Raw genomic sequence first — 17,883 nt, 5'->3', positions numbered from 1 at the left:
CCCTGCTCCATGGACACGCTGTTCCCAGGTACCCTGCAGCCCCCAGGGATGGCTCTGGGCAGCCCTGTTCCATGGACACGCTGTTCCCAGGTACCCTGCAGCCCCCAGGAACTGTTCCCAGGTACCCTGCAGCCCCCAGGGACGGCTCTGCCACAACTGAACACATCTGGCACACTTACCATGCTCCGTTCAGAGGCTGCACCCAGTGCTAAACCCACCAACTCTAAGGAAACCTTGACTGCAGCTGTCCTTTGGTTTCATTACAAATCCCCAAAATCAAAAGAATTCTGAGTTTTGTTACAAACTTAAAAGCAGGCCAAGGTTCGTGAAGAAGTTCATGGGTCATCACCCTTCAGAGTTAAGCTAACTGTAATCCAAGCTGGGAGAAAAAAATCTTTCAGTTAGCACAAGGTTTCACACTGCAAGTGTGGGAAACTCGTGGTTTGACAAGATTTCCTTGCAAATCCAGGTGAAGCTCAGTGGTTTCTGTGATATTTCACAAGGACTATCGGGATGCCTTTGAACTTGAAACTCAAAGCAGAATCCAGCAGATGCAAACTTAAACGCAGTAAGACAAAGATTAAGAAGAAAATGCTTGCATGGGCTCCTGGGAAGAATATACTGCATTCCACCTGCTGACACTGGAAAAGCATAAGTCTGCACACCTGACAGTTCCAGTTCAACTGAAATGAAAACACCGAGGGGGGATGGCTCAGCTGTCACACTTGTGACACACCCAAGTGAGGTACCTGTGTGTGCTCTCCAGAGTCCCTGTTCACACTGCAGCTCCCACGGCTCCTCACACCCATTCCCAGCAGTTCTGCAGTGCCATCCTCACAGCCCCTTTTCCAGAGCCACCAAAGCTACCAAAGCCAGCTTTCAACACAGGAGAGAACAAAAGGGTTCTAGCTCTCAGATTTGGAGAACTGGAATTAAAAAGACAAAACTTGTAAGCAAGAGAGGGAAGCAGAAGAATATATGGGCACCACTGGCCTCAGCAATGTAACTTATCAGCTTCGGTTTGCTGGATGTTAGAATAGGAATAATCATATCCCATAGGGAATTGATAATATTCTATATTTTGAAAGTTTTTCTTAATAACACTGCAAACAGGAAAATCCACATGCAGCACATACAGTGGTAGGGGAAAAGGTGACAGTGACCTGAGAAACAACTGGGAAACGAAACGAATAAAGGACTGTAAGCAGCAAAAAGAGACAGGTAAAGTAGGAAAGGAAAAGCGAGATGATTACAGACAGATGAGCATGAGGACTAAAAACCAACCAGCAAATATTGGGGAAAAGGTTTAGAAATTGAGGAATGGGAATAAAAAGACTAAGCATGTTAATTATGGCACGTTTCTTTGACATTTTTTTTTCTTAAGTGTAGCAAACCTTTTGAGCAGTAAAGAATTTTGATTCTACTGTTAAATCCCTAGAGAAGAGAAAGAATTGTAAATTTTGTCATCACACTTTTGGTTTTTGGGGTTCCACTTCTTTGGTGAACTATTCCCTAGTCACGTGTAAATGCAGGAAATCACATATGGTGATCCTAGAACAATACCCCTGCCTCCTCAAGTCTCCAGTTATCCTTTAACAGAGCAAAGCTGTGGGGAAAGGAGCCATTTGTATAAACCAGATCACCTTGGGCACACGGCAGCATTCTCCCTAATGCTGCCATTTCTGCCTGGCTGACTCAGGGGAGTTTGGGAAAGGAAGAGCAGAAAAATATTTTGGGGAGAATCACTAAGTATCACATCTGGGGTTTTATGATCTAGTTCTGTGCCTGTTTTTGACAAATAGATATCCTAATGGAGGAACTTAATAGTTGCACAGACAAAAGAAATTTGGATTGATACAGCTGTGAGCACACGAGGGCTGCAGTTTTTGATTGCAAACCTGGAGAATACTAAAGTTGTAAAAATCATCTGGATAAAATGAGCCACAGCAACAACAAACCCCAGAGTGCTCCTTTGTTAGTTTAAAAAGTACTGGATCCCCTGTTATGACCTAATGTATCTCTACATGCACTCCTCCTTTCTTCATCATTTATGTAAGACCAGTTGCCGTGACAACTAAAAGAATTGTTTTAATAAAGCAATGTCCCCCTATATTTTAAATACTGCTAGTTCCTGAGAAAAACAAATCCACCCCACAACTCCAAAGATACAAAATAATACAGCACAAAAAGAAGCCAAAGGAGGAAAAAAGATAACCCTGCACACCAAATGAATTTTGCAGGCAAGTGGTATTTCTGGTTCACAACTCCAAGCACACCTTTACTGCCTTTTATAAGCTTTATTACCCATAGCTCCTACATCTCTTCACTTCCTTCTGTGTCCCTATAGCAAACCAATCCAAGCCCCTCTCTCTAAACTGGGTTTCAGTACAATAAGCATCATGATGCACGATGCAAGTATTGCAAGGACACAAACTTCTGCACAAAGTACTCCATGTATGTTTTTTACTTTGAAAAGCTTCCCCCTCTGCCACACTACATATTATTGAGTAGGAATCACAGATTACCTAGTTTAGAATCATTGTTTACAGTCTGATGTTCAAAATTTCCATCTTTTATTCCTTCACAACTATGGAAGAAATAATCTCACATATTAATGGGAGTCTGCCTTATTAAGAAAGCATTTAAACAAGCCAACAATAATAAGCTTAACGAAGGCCATTCTTCTGCCTTTTGTCAATATTTTCATAGCGACAAATAGATCAAACACAAGATACTTTTAAGGTTTTCTTCTCCCTCTTTGTAAATCATAAATACTTTGGTATATTTAATTTCAAAATGAGTTTCCTGTGGATCAGGCTAACACAACGGATTAAGAAAACCTTCCCAAATGCTGCTGTATCTTGGATGTAAGAGTAAACAAAATGTTCTTTTGCTATCCCCCCCTGTTCATTTTCCAACTGTTCCTCTTTCCCCTATACCTAAGGACCAAGCTGCCCATGCTAATCAAAAAAAGTTTCTTAGTCCTGTTGTGAGCCTTCAAAACACTGTAACGCATAGTCTTTCTAAATAAATGAAGAATTTCCAACTATATTCAGACTCCTTCCTCCTGCAGCTGGGGCAGAGAGTGGAATCCTGCAACCAGAAGTGACAGAAGGAGCTTTCTGTCTGATAAATAACCACTCCTTCCAGCTGGCCCAGGCAGCTGGGATGTCCCTCCATGGAAGCACCCTGGGATCACCACTTCCTTAGGTGTCTGGTGCTCTGCTTGGCCCTCATCCAAACAAAGTGTCCCCTCTAAACATTTTGCAGGAGTGGTAGAAGTAGTGACAAATTACTCCCAAATGGCATTCTGAGCTGTAACAACGTCTCTGGGGACAGAGGCAGTGTGAACAGGACACAAGGAATGCCAACCCTCCGAGCAACAACAGCCCCCTTTTGGTGCAGCTCCAACAGACTGGGAATTTCAGCTTTAGCATGGATGTGGGTTTGGTTACTTACAATGTATTGGAAACAACTGAAATGGGGGTTTTCTGTGTTTATTTTGGAGCTGGCTATTCTTAAGGTCACAGTGCCTGCCAAGGGAGGAAACTGGGTCTCTGAGGTATTGGGAATTAAACAGAGAAAAGAAAAAGGCATAGAGAAAGTAGCTGCCTTAGAGAGAACTCAAATATTTTGTTTCCTTCCTTGTTCAGTCTGTAGTCAAAAAAGAACTTCACAGTAAATGTTAACTCATGTTATTTTAAAAAAATGAACATAATTCCAAATTTCACAAGAATTCTTCTTTAGCTCCCAGAACCCCTTGTGATAAACTGCAATATAAAGGGCCATTCCCCCTTGAGGATTGGCTTTTCCAGTGTCAGAGGCTAGGCTGAGCTCTGCCCTGTCCGTGGTGACACACAGTGCCACCTACCTCAGGCCAAACACTTTGTGCAGGCAGTTTTCGGACTCGGAGACATGAACAAGGAGGCGCAGGGAAGGCAGCAAGTGTTTTGAGAGCCTTGGAAACCCACTCCAGACAGAAATGCCACACTGCAGAGGGCACACATCACACTGCAACCACAGGCTTTTGTGCCAGGAACCAGAGGACACTAGTGCCAAAGAGATGGTGTGGGAAAAGACGGGAGCAGAGACAACCGAGGAATTCCAGCCTAGGGAGGAGGAGAATCCACCGTCACCAGCCCGAAGGCTGCCCTGGGCCTGCTCTGGATCCCGTGACATGGCAGCACAGCAGAGCTGCACTCTGTGGCTGACTCCAGGAATTCACTCCGGAGCCTCAGTGCTTAAATAATGCAGAGAAGGATCAAAGCCAGCAGCTATATGAAAAGAGGCTTCTTTCATAACTTAATTGCTCGTTTGCAAAATACCAATGTTATTTATTTAAGCTACTATGACCTTTTCTGATGCACTGGCAACGTAAATGCTCACGTGTGGGTGTCAGAAGAAATGGTGATAATAACACACTAATACCTTGCACCAGGAGCTGCCCAGTTCACTGTGCTGGGATAGCATGCCTACAGAAAAGGAGCTGCACTGCACCTTGCTGAGCCAGGGTTACAGCTGCTTCCAACCCTGCCCCAGGCTCTGCCTCTGCAGAAGAGAAATGCATTTGGAGCCATTTCTCAGATGTCTTTTTCTCATGCAAGTACCACGAGAAACACACTGAGTCCCTGGGAATCCCAAAAGCACGTACAGGCAGGGAACAGCACATGCACACCAGTCCAGAGGACATGCTATGGCAGAGAGAATTGGAACAGTGTGACTGGAGCAATATCAAGAAGGCTGATAGAAAGTGAAGGAAGACACTTCCATGCCTTACCATGGTACAACACTGGACATCTCTGTTCCTTATGAAGACATCAGCAGACAGATTTAATGATGAAGGGAACGTCTCTAGTCTCTACCTATTACTTGGGCCAAAGTGGGATACAGAATACAAGGGAAGTGCAGCAGTTCTTAAATAGCAGATTATAAGACACTCTGGGGAGAAAAGGGGGATGGGGAGGTATATACGAGAGTTCTAGGAGTGGAAAAATAAGGAAAAGTTTATTCAAGTTACTCCAAGACTGTCAGTTTGCTCAAAAAAGGCACACTCTGTCTCACACCCAGGTATTGCAGTGAAGATACGTTTCCATTTCAGTTATGTTTCTCACATTTGTTTCTCAAATATGTTTCTAAAAATGGGACAGGAGCCCATGACAATATAAAATAATTTTCTCTTCAGAAATTTTCTTTTAGATGCATGTGCAATTTACCTTTAGGTGATATCTACCTGTTCCTATGCAGCCTCACCTGAGTAGGGTGCATCCTACTTTCCAGTGACACTGAAGAGCTACACAGCTTTTTATTTTTATCACCTGCACAGATATTCTGTAACACACATTAAGGCAAGAAAGCAAAAAGAGATCAGAACTAGGAGTGGTGTGAGTGGAAACTGTGTACCCTCTCTGTCCCACATAAACACATCAGTAGGCTTTAACAAGGCCAAGCAACACTGTGAGCTGTACCTGCCAACTAATGAGTCTTCGAGGTAAGAGCCACACACGTAAATGACAGCACCAGCACAGTTCAGAACCAACAGTACACAGCCATGTGGTCACCACATTAAAAAACCAGCTTTTAAGGCTTCAGGAAGGAGATTAAAATCTGTAATGCGTATTTAGATAGTGAATACACAACAATTCTATCTGTGTTTTGGGACCTGTTCTATTTAAATTCTGCAGCAATCACTACATATGGAAAGCAATGCCAGATTCCTCAAACACATGATGTTCTTCAGTGGAGTCTGAACATGAGAATATTCCTCCTGACACGCTGAGGTGATGCTCAGCTTACCAAGCAAGATGTGAATAATTAACTCTGAAAGGAAGTGGCAGTGGCACAGATAGGAAGAGCACTGTGCTACACTTGAGCAAAGCCAGAATGCCACGCCCAGGGACTGTGGAGTGTTCCACGAGTTTGGGCTCTGGGAGGCTGTTCTAACTGAGCATACCTGAAGGGAGGCAGTGGGTTTGGTCTGCTAGCCTGAAGGAATAAACACTTCCCAAAATGTGAACAGCCTACTGTGTTTTTAGTAATGTTTCTTAAAAGCACATTTGAGCCACAAAGAGAAAAAAAAAATCACTTTCTCAACTTCTTAATGCACATTAGGTGACTTACCAAAACACTTCTTTTTTGAGTCACACTACTTCAAGTCTCCTTGTTGGCTTTGACATCGTATCTGGAACAGCCAGTGGGTAACAGACTCTGGTTTCCATGTTATCAGTGAATCTGAAATAAAGAACAAAATTTTGTTCAGAATTACTTTTACTCTCCATACATCAACAAACACAAGCACTGTCAAACTTCAGGGTCTTATTACACCATGCTTTGTTATCTGGCAACAATCCCAAATTGCTCCTCAGGACTGTTCAAAGCTATACCAGAGTTATTCAGTGCATCTGAGATTGCAAAAATCTGCAAAGTCTCATTGTGGATGTAATAATGTATCTGTAAGATACTCTTAAATAATAGCTGGTCCAATTACTCAGCAAAACACCAGAAAAAACATGTTCTGATATAGCTTAAAATATATTAAAATCACTGAAAATTTGCCTGGTTCTATCCTTCAAGTGAAAGGGAGCAAACCAAGAGGCTGAGTTCTCAGGTATAATTCATGCTGCAGCTCTCAGGTACTGAGCAGGCCCAGCACTTGGTATTCCTCAAAGCACTGCACTGAGAATGCACAGATCAATGAAAGAATCACACAACAAGATGTGTGTGTGCCTCAGCAGGCTCGTCCTTTCTTCCACCTTCTGTCTTTTCCTTATACGTTTCCTGAAGCAGTATCTTTATACTTTTATATTCCTGTATTTCTACAGATAATAACCAAAACAGCTACACACCTCCTTTCCACTGCAACCAAATTGTTCTAAAATAAACCTGCTATATATATGTGTGTGTGTGTGTGTGTGTGTGTGTGTGTATATATATATGAAAACATGGTCATTCAGTGTCTTTTCTCTCTCACCTGCCCCATGGGATCTCAGTTACCCTCACCTTCGGGGCAGGCATCTCACTCCCCAAAATTATCTTTCTTGTCATCCGTACAGATTAGGCTCCCAAGTCTTCTTACACACACTATGTCAAACTGAACTGATCTAAATCCATTTTCTTCTCTTCATACATTTTTTTCTACAATGGATGTATACATATTTGTGTAAATCTGTATTCCAGACCTCATTCTATTATTTTAAATAATAAATACTAGTTTTAAAAGACAAGGCAAAATAAAATAAAATATAATAAATAACAACTTCTTAAATTATAAATAATAAATTAAAAAGAAAATCAATACTCAGCTCCCACCGTCAAACCTATCACTTCAAACTGCTCTGCTCCTATAAGGAAATTAAAGTTTTATGTCACCAGTACTGAGACCCCAACAGGAGCCTGATCCTTTGCACCTACAATCCCTTCCTCTTCCTCAAATCTCCAAGTCAGCTCCGTCTTGGTTCTCTCCTTCCCATGCCATCTGTGCACTAAAGATTCCTTTCTGCTTTCCTTGGCCCATTATAACTGATACACATTTAACTATGCACATACATATCCATAAAATAAACAACATGTTCCACATTTTTATCCTCTCAAATATGAATTAAGGAATTGTCTTTGGTGACAGTCTGCTCTTTTGTCTGTGCATTACCAGCAAAAGAATAACAATGTTCAATGGATCTCAATCGAGAATTAACAAGAGGAATGAAAAATATTTTCTGCAGTTCCCTTTCTTCATATGCACAACTAAACCAGGCGTGTCTCCTCGTACTCATACAGACAGACACAGTTTTCATCCAGTTATAAATAATCACTGAGCGTATCAGCACACCAAAAGGTTGGTGAGGAACAAACACATAAAAAGCCTTTCTGGGTTTGTTTATTTATCACTGTTTCCTATCACAAGTCAACTGGTTTGACATTGCTGAAAGAAACCTTGTCCAACAACAGCAGGAAAAACAAATGAAGCCTTGCATTATTTTCTTCCATAAACTAAAAGCAAACCAAAAGAGGGCTCGATACCCCAGTGACACCAGAAACACGCACCAGACTGCCCTGGGGGGAAAGCAGCAAGCTAAGCACATCCCTTTGGCTCCCCCATTTTGTTAATTCTTCACCAGTGCGTGTACCCACACAACACTTCAGCTGAATTCCAGTTCAATCTCTCCCTTGACTATCCTGGAGACATTCTATTTAAACATGTTCTCATTTCCTTCGTGCCAGGTTATGTGTTCCTTCCCTGGAAGTGCAGTGTGTTTTCCCAAGAGGGTGATACAGGTAACATTTAGTATCTAATTGTAAAATAATAGTAGCATTTATCAACCCTGAGTTCCACTGGCACTACTAATTCTCACAACACGTACTCACATAACTGGGGCCACAAACTCTGGGACTCCAAAAACCATTCTCACCTTGAGCAGCAGGAAAGGAGGAAAGGCAAGAGAAACCCATTTGCATGGAGACCAGTGACTAAACCAAATCTCTGTCCTGGTTCTGACAGCTGCCTTTAGAACTGTCTCTCACTCTCCCCAAAACACAGTGCTTGTGACATCACAAGGAGGCAAGAAAAGCAAATGATCCCTAAAACATACCTGAATTTCCCTTTCAACGGCAGCTCGTTTTTCATTTGCAGCTTTGCACTGAGCATTCATTAATTCAAGAGCAGAACAGTGAAGTCTAAGAGGAAGTCTTCAGTTTCAATTTCCTTTGTGTAATCACTGATAAAAATATCCTTGGAGCAGACACTTACTAGACACTGACAGATCTGCATCAAGCTACGAGGATGTAGATGAAATATGTAAACTAAATTATGCACTAATACATATCACAAACAAAGGTATAACCCTAAAAATCACAAGTTCTGTCTAAAATGAACAGAATTTCTTTTTACAAAAAGACCACAATCTTTGCTAGTGGAATACACCACTTCCACCTGAAGTACCACTGCATTTTCTAGACTTCTGGAATCAAGTGGCTGCTTTACCACATGCACTCTAACAAATATTATTTCAGTGAGTGCCACTGGAAGAGTCCTCCCGTCATACTCCTGGGTTAAACAGTTTACTGGAGCCCTGACACCCAAGGAAAAGACTTAAGAAAGCCTTCCTATAGTTGAATGTATATTTGCTTCAAATATTAATACCATGCTCCAGAATAGTGTGACATGTAAGAAAACTGAAAACATTCTGGCTCTGTGGAAAAACAATGCCTGCATTTTACACTTTTCAATTTTATTTTGCTTTTCGTTTTAATTATCAAAGCATATAGAAGTTCAAGTATTGAAGGTTCTAAGCATAAATTCATTAAAATTGTACTTTTATTTATCTAAGGAGAGACAAATGAGAAAACTGAAAAACAGCTGCAAAATATTTTCAGTAATCAAAATGAAGTAACTGACATTAAGTAGGGAAGGGAAATTTGTATTTTGTTTTAATATGCAATTTTAATATAACAGCTACTTAGGGTGGCATTTTAGAGCTCACATAAATATTTTAACATTCTAAATTGCATCTTTACTGAACTGTACTTAATGGCATTCATTATTATCATTTTCACTGAAACAGAAACCTGGTAAACATACATTTAATCTCGGTACCTCAATGCAGTAACAGAGCTGTACCTTTGCCTGCACTGTGCCCAGGACTGTTTGCAGCTGGGACTGACTCCCCGAGCTGTAACTGCCCAGTCAGACACACCACTGGCTGCAGGACTGATCTGGTTCCGGAAGGAGGTGGCACAGCCTCAACTGTCACCTCCAGCTCCATTTCTCAGGGACACGGAGGCAGACTCCCACAAAGAGCTGGCAAGTTATATTAAGATATTGTGTGATGTGCTGCCAGGGTCTTTACCAGGCTTCTAGAGTAAAAAGGTCATAGATTGCTTATTTATAGATCAGGAGGATACTATACAAACCATGTGGGTTTAGGAGCTTGTGCTTCTAACCTAAATGATTCTGTGAAACAATGCAATGTACATCACATTTTGAGAAATGGCATTAATTGAAAGGTGTCCTCTTGAACTAATATATGGTCTTGATTCAACAAGAAAATCAAGACGTGCCTAAATCTTGCTCAGCTGGGGCAGAGCTTACCTTGCTGTACGGTTTTAAAGAAATTTAGAGGAGACTTCCTTCTCTTTTCAACAGATGAGCAGGGTCACAAAGAGAATTCCTCTTATTATGTGTTTGTGGAGCATTTAGCACAGCTGTATCTTTTGTCCTGACACATAAAATTACTTTCTCTTCTACATTTGACAGTTGGACTTGATGATCCTAGAGGCCTTCTCCAACCTAAAGGATTCCATGATTTGTATAGCAGCTGTCTGAGGTGTTGGCAGTATAACCCCCTAGAGTCCATCCCTCTCAGCCACAACGCGCCTCACTTTACCACCAAGGGCTTGGTTCAGATTTGATTCTCACCCCAGTCCTGCCGGTCTCTTGGTCACATCACTCCTGCCTTGCCTCTGCTCTCCTGGGACCGGGCAGGGGAGTGCTAATGTTTGCCAGACAGCTGTTGTGTGGCTTAATTACCTCCACAAAGGGAAACAGAATCCCCGCAAATTCTCATCCAAGGGCGTGAAATGCACACGTGTCTGCCAGTACCATCAGCAAATCAATCAATATTCTGTGTACATACACGTACAGGCTGGTCCCTAACAAACAAACGCTTTTCCCCCCCCAGTCCTGTAGTAAACCGTCCTTCCCTTCCCACTCTTCAGGTATTAAGAGGCTAGAAAACAAAAGCATATTGTGCCTCCCTCTCCAGACACTATTTTTATTTGAACACTTCTGATTTTCAAACCTGACAGAGCCTTTAATAAGACATAATAGGCAAGCTGAATGTCAGTCCCAAGAGTCAGAAAAACACTCTATTTTATCCTATCTGAAATGCAACAAACGAAACAACGAAAATGAGCAGACAGAATTACTCCAGTATTCTGTGCTAAGACACTTCTACTGTATCAGTCCAAACCCCAAGTATACACTGACATTTCTCCTTTCCTGTCTGCCTACTGAGAGAACTCCTGAAAACTCAGAAACCTGTGTTGTTTGGCACCGGGTTAAATGCAAGCATCCAGGTTTGTCTCCTGCACCGACACAGATTTTCCAAACAGCTCCTCTGTGTTCCAGTGCAGCGACACCACTAGGTCAGACTGACAAGCCAGCACAGCACAACCAGTTCCTGCCCCCTTCTCAGCCTTACACTCGAACAGCTCAGGGCCAGTACAGCTGAGCACTTCTCAGAGTCCAGCCCGCACTTTAAATAGGACTCCACAATTTTCGACATGCTGACCCTGATCTTTCAGTGCCCCATTATGTCATATTAGAAAAAAAGGTGTATTTGTCTTCTCCCAAGTTTTATCTTTCCATAAGGAATTTAGGATATACGTGGATCAAATATTGTACTATACAGAGCTTGTCTTGAATTTTAACCTGGAACTCTACTATAAGACTCATTTAGGAATACCACCGTTATGTAATGCAATGTTATACATCATATTTACTATAATATTTTGTCAAAAATAAGATCTGTCATTTAAGACAGCTCAGTTTCAGGGGATTAAAATGTGTAAAGTCTGTTTGCATTAAGAAACCTTCTCAAAATGAAATCTAGTAAGAAAAAACTCCCACAAGCAGCAAGACTCTACAGTGATTTAGTTAAAATCAGTCTCTCAATATCATGATCTTACCTGTTTGTTTGGCTGGTCATTTGGTTTTACAAGAGTAATCTTATCAGTCTACAAAACTTGGTGAGTAAACAGTTATTTTAATACTTTTCTCTTTCCACTGTTTTCCATTTGAAGCTCTCAGTGTGTTTTTATTTCATAGAAGATGCCTCAAAAGGGCAACCATGTCTGAGGAAAGAGCAGCTCAGGCCATTGCAAGTTACTAATTTCCAGCTCTGCGCTGTTCCCGTTCTGCAGAACAGAGAAATCTGTTTGCTCCTTCCATCCCAGGACCTGCAGGTCCCGGCACAGGCAGAGGGCACCTGGGATCTCTAGAACATGATTCCTGTCCCACTGTTATACCCAGCAGAGTTTAAGAACAGCCTCACCTCAAGCACATGGCAACGTCCCAACTCCTTAGCCACAGGTGTGTTTATAGAATACTAGTTTTACCAGGAAAGAAAAGGCACCATCAAAGTCTTGGAGGGTGGAAAATTTGACAATTTAACTCTTCAAGTCTTTCCAATCTCCTTTGTCTATTTAAGTAGCACTTAAGTATTTATTAGCCCACCCTAAGGAGATCAATATGGTGTCTCAACATTTAACAGACTGACTATTTATGGACTTTCTATCTTCTTTAAATGTCAGGGTTTTTCATTCACATACTCTCTCTTCCCACTTCTGTCTACGATTCATCCCTCTTATCACTGGAAAGCTGAAAAATCCAGGAACGCATTGATCTCAATAAGCTCCCAATTAGAATCAGTGCTCTACCCAAAATGAACAATATCCAACACAGAACACTGAAGTCAAAAGCGGATGGTGTTTATCAAGCAAATAGAAACCTCCACTGTAAGTGTTCCAGCAGCATTACGTTTTAGAAACAGAGCTCCTTCCAGAGTAACACCCAGAGTCAGTACCAGCACACACTGAGTCTGAAATGCACAGTGAGTTAAACACATGCTTAAATGCTTCAGGAACTGGAACCCATCAGGAGTTTGTCTGCTCTTACCAAGTATGCCCACACTTACAACTGATATGGCTGCTAAGACTCAATTTCTCCTGAAGCACAGACCTTTTAGGTTGGTAATTATTTCATTTACACGGCGGCGGCCTGGTCCTCAATTACTTAACCGTGCTCTATCTACCACGCTAATCTAACGTCAAAAAGTGAATTATATTTCAAAAATACAACCTCAGTAATCCTGTTCCAGCTCAGCTGTCAGATTCCATGAAGCACCCTTCCATCTCCAGGCAGCACGAGGCCGTTTCCAAGCAAACACAAGGGCCGTGTTCCCTCAGGAACTCCTCTGAGGGCTGAGGGGCCGCGGGGCCTGCTGGGCCCGGCACGGAGAGCCCTCAGCTCCCACAGGGAGCACACCGAGAGCTCACTGAGCCCACCCTGGGTACACAGTGCCCAGCTCTCACACACCTCTCCAGGCGTGTGGGAATGGACAGGGCTGAGGGCAGGGCCAGCGGAGCCGCCGCACGACCCACCCACTGTGGGACTTGGTCACACGCCGCCCTCACGCTCCCGGTACCAGCCCTTCCCATAGGGAACCGCCGGTACCAGCCCTTCCCACAGGGACTGCGACTCCTCGCCCGCTGCTGCTGAGTGAGGGCAGCGACAGCTAAACAAAAGGTAAAATATTACACACTGAGGCTTGACCAAAGCAAAACTGCTTTATTGATTACCTCCAGTTCTACCAACTGGTTACCAAGTTTGACGACTTTTAACTCACTCTGACCACTTGCACAGATGACCCCCTAAGTCAAGTCAGAGCAAATATGATCAAATCTGTGAAAAACACTCCCATGCTTCTTCTGAATTCCTATCTACTCCTGTCAGAATCAGATATAAGAAGAAACTCCATCAGAAAAGTTTTTCTCATGAGGCTGCCAATTGATCCTGCAGACCCAGCTAACCAACAGACTCCTGTGTGTTTCTCCAAGCAGATCCTCCTCATCTCTTTGTACAGGATACCAAAACAGAATTAGAGAAGGGTTACTGCAACTACAGTAACAAACTTTACACACCTGTACATGCTTTGTGAGCAACCAAGGGCTTATTTTCATCATTTAGGTAGAAATTTTAAGATACTGAATCTTGAGATGGATTATAATTTTGCCAACTGAAATTTCACCGAAACAGACTTGGCAATCAATTCCACCATTTATAATCCATAAGCGATGCCTTGGTAGCACAGAAGATGCAGTTACTTGGAAACATGCTTTCAGCTTTAGGGATGAAAGCCAGATTTTAACATTTTCAGAAAACTGCTGCATTGTTTAGATTGAAGGTGAAAATTCTGCCTCCTGTCTTTATTTTAAGCAATGCAGCAACTTCTTTAAACTGCTGAAAACTGCCTTGCATTTCCAAAATTGAAAGCATGCTGGTGTGACTTTAGTTAGGTGGGATTACCATCACAGAGCCAAGTCTCCACGTACTGTTGGAGGTTCAGGGTCGGCCTAACTGTTGTTTCTTTGTGTTCTGAAGTGCAAGGGGAGAAAAATCAGGCCCCTCTGAGGTTTGGGATTTAACCCATCTTTATATCATACTAATATTGATTTTCCTGTGGCTTAAATCAACCCTCCTCCTATCCACAAGAGGTTACTGGGATGTGTCCTGTGAGCCCCTCCTTTCCCCCAGCACAGCTCTGAGTGATGATCTCATTCTCCACTCGTATATCTTCTCATTCCATCTGTGGGCCAATAACTCATAAATCTGTCCCTTCTTTCATGGCTTGTCTCATTTCATCTCATCCCGTCTCATGTCTCTTCTTGGGTGTTTTGTTGTCAGTTATGAGTCACTATAACTCAGAGTTAATTCACATCTGAAACCCTCTTCCCTCTCCACATTACTGTTCAATACATGCAACTTAGGTCCCATGAATGCCCTGTCTCCTGAAAAAAAATAAAAAAAAAAGGAAAAAAACCCCAATTTGTATTTTTGAACATTATCAAGGAAACCAAACTTACAGAATACAAGTTCAGGAGCTTCCAAAATGAAGGCTGTCAATAATTTTTTTAATTCCTTTCCAGTATCTTCATTGCACTTAGATTTTACAGCTGACACTCACATTATCACCACTGTTCATTGTGCATCAGGAACTGCTCATGCCTGGGCTGTGTAATAGGTGCAAAGCTGTAGTTTTGAAACAAAGGCATCCAGGCTTCACCATCAACTTAACCAGACATCCCAGTCACCACTCAGGGCAGAATCAATGTTCAAATCAAGGAACAGGCACTCCTGCATTTTTTGGAGCCATTGCCTTGGCTACCAGAGCCAGCAAACATCACATTCTCTATTAGCTTTTGATACTAATTCTTCCTATGCTCAATGCAGAGTGTTTTGGAATGAGAAGGACCATGGTTCTGAGAGTTTTGCAAATTTTTCCAATTAGGAAAAATTCCTTTTAAAACGCCATCATCTTCTAGAAATACCAACTGTGATAATATACTGATTTCAAGTTTCTCAAATCCCAAAGTTAAACAAAATTTGTGAAATGGAAGCACTCCTTCTATGAAAACCAAATCAAAATAAAATCTGCATCTCAAATACAGCAACACTTGTAAGCAGCTTTGTTATATTACAATTATAATTTATTCAGAAAACAGTGTATCAGGGTAGTGTTAGAAATATGAAAGGCTTGCAACAAGCATTAAGTGCAATTTTTTCCCTAAGAAGGAAAAAACCCTTTCTTTCTAAAATAGCTTGTTATTCAAACCACATATAGTCTAAAAATTCTGCGAGGAAAATTTGACTTCTAGAGTTTTCTTATTTTGAGGACCGATCCCAACCTGAAATGCAAAGTAAAGTCTATCTTCCCCATAACGAAGAGTTTTGAGAACATTAAGGTCAGAACATTAACTTGTATCTAAAATATGGGATGTTTGTTTGACCACCACCTTTGGGTACAGAATTAGTCCATAATTTCAGGTTATAGAATGTTCTCAGGCACTATTCTTCCTATCCATTGTCAATAAAATTCATGCAAGGCTCATTTCTCCTCTCCTTGAGTGTTAACTCTTCTGAAGGAACTACCTAACTGAGTAGGAAACCACTTCTTAATCTAGAGTGTACTTATTTCCAAAAGGCTTGAAAGTGTAAATGCTTTAGATACAATTAATCTTCTTACAGGAAACCAGTATCACTCATCAAAGTTGAACAGAAACCTCTCCTAAACCCACCTCAGGAGATTCTGACAGCAGTTTCCTGTTCTTCCAAAGAATACTGTAGCTCCAAAGTGACACTGAGGATGTTCTGAAGGCCAACGATCTGACCCAAGATTCAAAAACACTTAGAAGGAAAACAGGAATTTTCACCACTGGACTTTACTTTTTGGGATGCCACTATGAGCAACTACTTGCACTGGAGGTCCAGTGTTGGCAAAAAAAAAAAAAAGCCAGTGAAGACAAAACACTGAAAGGAAAAGTACTGACAGTGCTACACCATCATTTGCTGGTCCCATGTGTTACATCTGCATTGTGTGCAGCAAAACCTGGTGCTCTGGGATTTAATACAAATTTTGCATGACTTATCTGAGGTTCACTCAGATGAAGCAAACTGCATGAAGTCACAGGAGCACTTTGGTAGCAGAATCTGAAAGAGTACATCAGCACTGTCTGTGAGCGCACTGCCAAAACCACGGGAATGCACACATAATAAAAGAGCAACTTGAATAAATATCTGGAAGCTGATACACTCTGTAAGCTCAGGAATTAAAATAATATTCAGAGTGACTTTGCTGTTTACTCATACTTGCTTTTCAGCCAGTCACATACGGTGTAACATTTAAGGAGAGTGATTTTTCACGTCAGTGACATAACCATGAAATATAAACCCTTAGGAAGTACCTTTTGTGGGTTTGTTTAAAATACTTAATTCATGAACCACAGTTTGCAATGTTAATTGCAACAGCTTAACCACTGCAATGAGATAACATTGCAATGACTGTCCCAGTAAAAGTTTGTCTCTGCCCTGGTACCGACTGAGGCACTCTGCAAGCACAACTCTCACCTTTATGTCCCTCAGCAGCCCATTTGCCTCCCCAGCTATCAGCTGCAAAGGGACAAGCTGTGCACAGCCACCCTCCACACTTACATCATCCTACAGACACGGATGGAATTCCTTGTTGCTGCTAAGTTGTCACTTTGCACATCCACAGCACGTCTGTCACCACCCGCTCCCGAGGAGTGTGGAAAGGGAATCACACAAGTGTTCTCCTTCCTCCAGAGACACGGAACACAGGCTCAGCAGGCCTTGCCACGTTTTCCTGTATGTACCCCTAAAACAAAAATCTATTTCCCTATCATCTAGATTGTTCCTGCTGTCCAACCAGAAAGTCTCACTTTGGCACTGGGAAGAACTGTAAACACCCGTGTATACACTGTGTATATGCAGGACATACACACAACTTAAAGCTCTCCACAATCCTTGAGGCCTGGCAAGTGGTACATGAGATGTCCCGGCATCCCTGGGAACCAAAACTTTAATCCTTCCCCTGACTTTTCATTTTTTTACAGCATTTTCTCATCACTTTGTGTGAGTTAACAAGAACATTTTCTTTGCAGTGCAGGAACTGCAGGGCACACCACGTGTGCACCAATTGCTGGTGTAGGATATGAAAGTGCAAATACCTGAACACCTTGCAGGTGAGTCTCCAATGGCTCCTCCTTGTGTGTTTTGAGTTCATTTTGCCAGATTACTGCTTCATCTTCTTAAAGGCAGTCTGAGACAGATGTGCTGCAACAGCAGAAGAAAAAGCTATCTGAGTGTGAATTTAGCCAGAAAATGCAGAATAAACATAGCAAAAGCCAAAACATCATAAAATAAACATTTAAGTACCGTTACCCCCTACAGTCTGTTTCACTGATAAATGTGACATACCAGGCAGAGCAGATGAACAAGCAACAGCAAACAAACCATGTCATTTCACAGGAAAGGCTGGGAAATATTTGCACTGTTCTTTAAGCACTGGTTTTGAACTTTCTGAACTGAACCGCCCCCAAGACTACTGGCAGTGCTGGGAGCTTTCCTTCTTCACCAGCCCCTCTGGTTCTTCAGCTGAACCAGAGGAGCACATCAGCTCCAGTCCATCTCCTTTAGGATACACACACACCTCACAGCCTGGGGCCAACTCACCCAGAGCGTGCCCCTGACAGGAGAGCTACACTCCAAACCTTGGGAAAACTTTCCCTCTCCTGGTTACTCAGGAACTGGGAACA

The 17,883-nt window shown here is 42.1% G+C and overlaps 2 long non-coding RNA genes across 5 annotated transcripts in view; one reads left to right on the top strand and one right to left on the bottom strand.

Annotated features, from left to right (window-relative positions):
* Nucleotides 1-17,883, bottom strand: part of LOC113976896 — a 137,436-nt gene that overhangs the window by 12,137 nt on the left and 107,416 nt on the right. For all 4 annotated transcript variants that reach the window (XR_003537200.1, XR_003537203.1, XR_003537202.1 and 1 more), the window contains 2 exons: nucleotides 17,296-17,401; nucleotides 6,118-6,228 (listed from right to left, as the gene is read on the bottom strand). This is a non-coding gene — a long non-coding RNA (uncharacterized LOC113976896). The remainder of the gene's footprint in view (nucleotides 1-6,117; nucleotides 6,229-17,295; nucleotides 17,402-17,883) is intronic.
* On the top strand, nucleotides 13,218-16,398 carry LOC113976897. Its single transcript, XR_003537204.1, has 2 exons — nucleotides 13,218-13,297; nucleotides 15,797-16,398. It is a non-coding gene; the product is annotated as an uncharacterized LOC113976897 (long non-coding RNA).

This window comes from Neopelma chrysocephalum, unplaced genomic scaffold, assembly GCF_003984885.1.
Source record: "Neopelma chrysocephalum unplaced genomic scaffold, ASM398488v2 Primary Assembly neopelma1_188, whole genome shotgun sequence".
NCBI lineage: Eukaryota > Metazoa > Chordata > Aves > Passeriformes > Pipridae > Neopelma > Neopelma chrysocephalum.
This window is presented reverse-complemented; position numbering and strand designations above follow the sequence as displayed.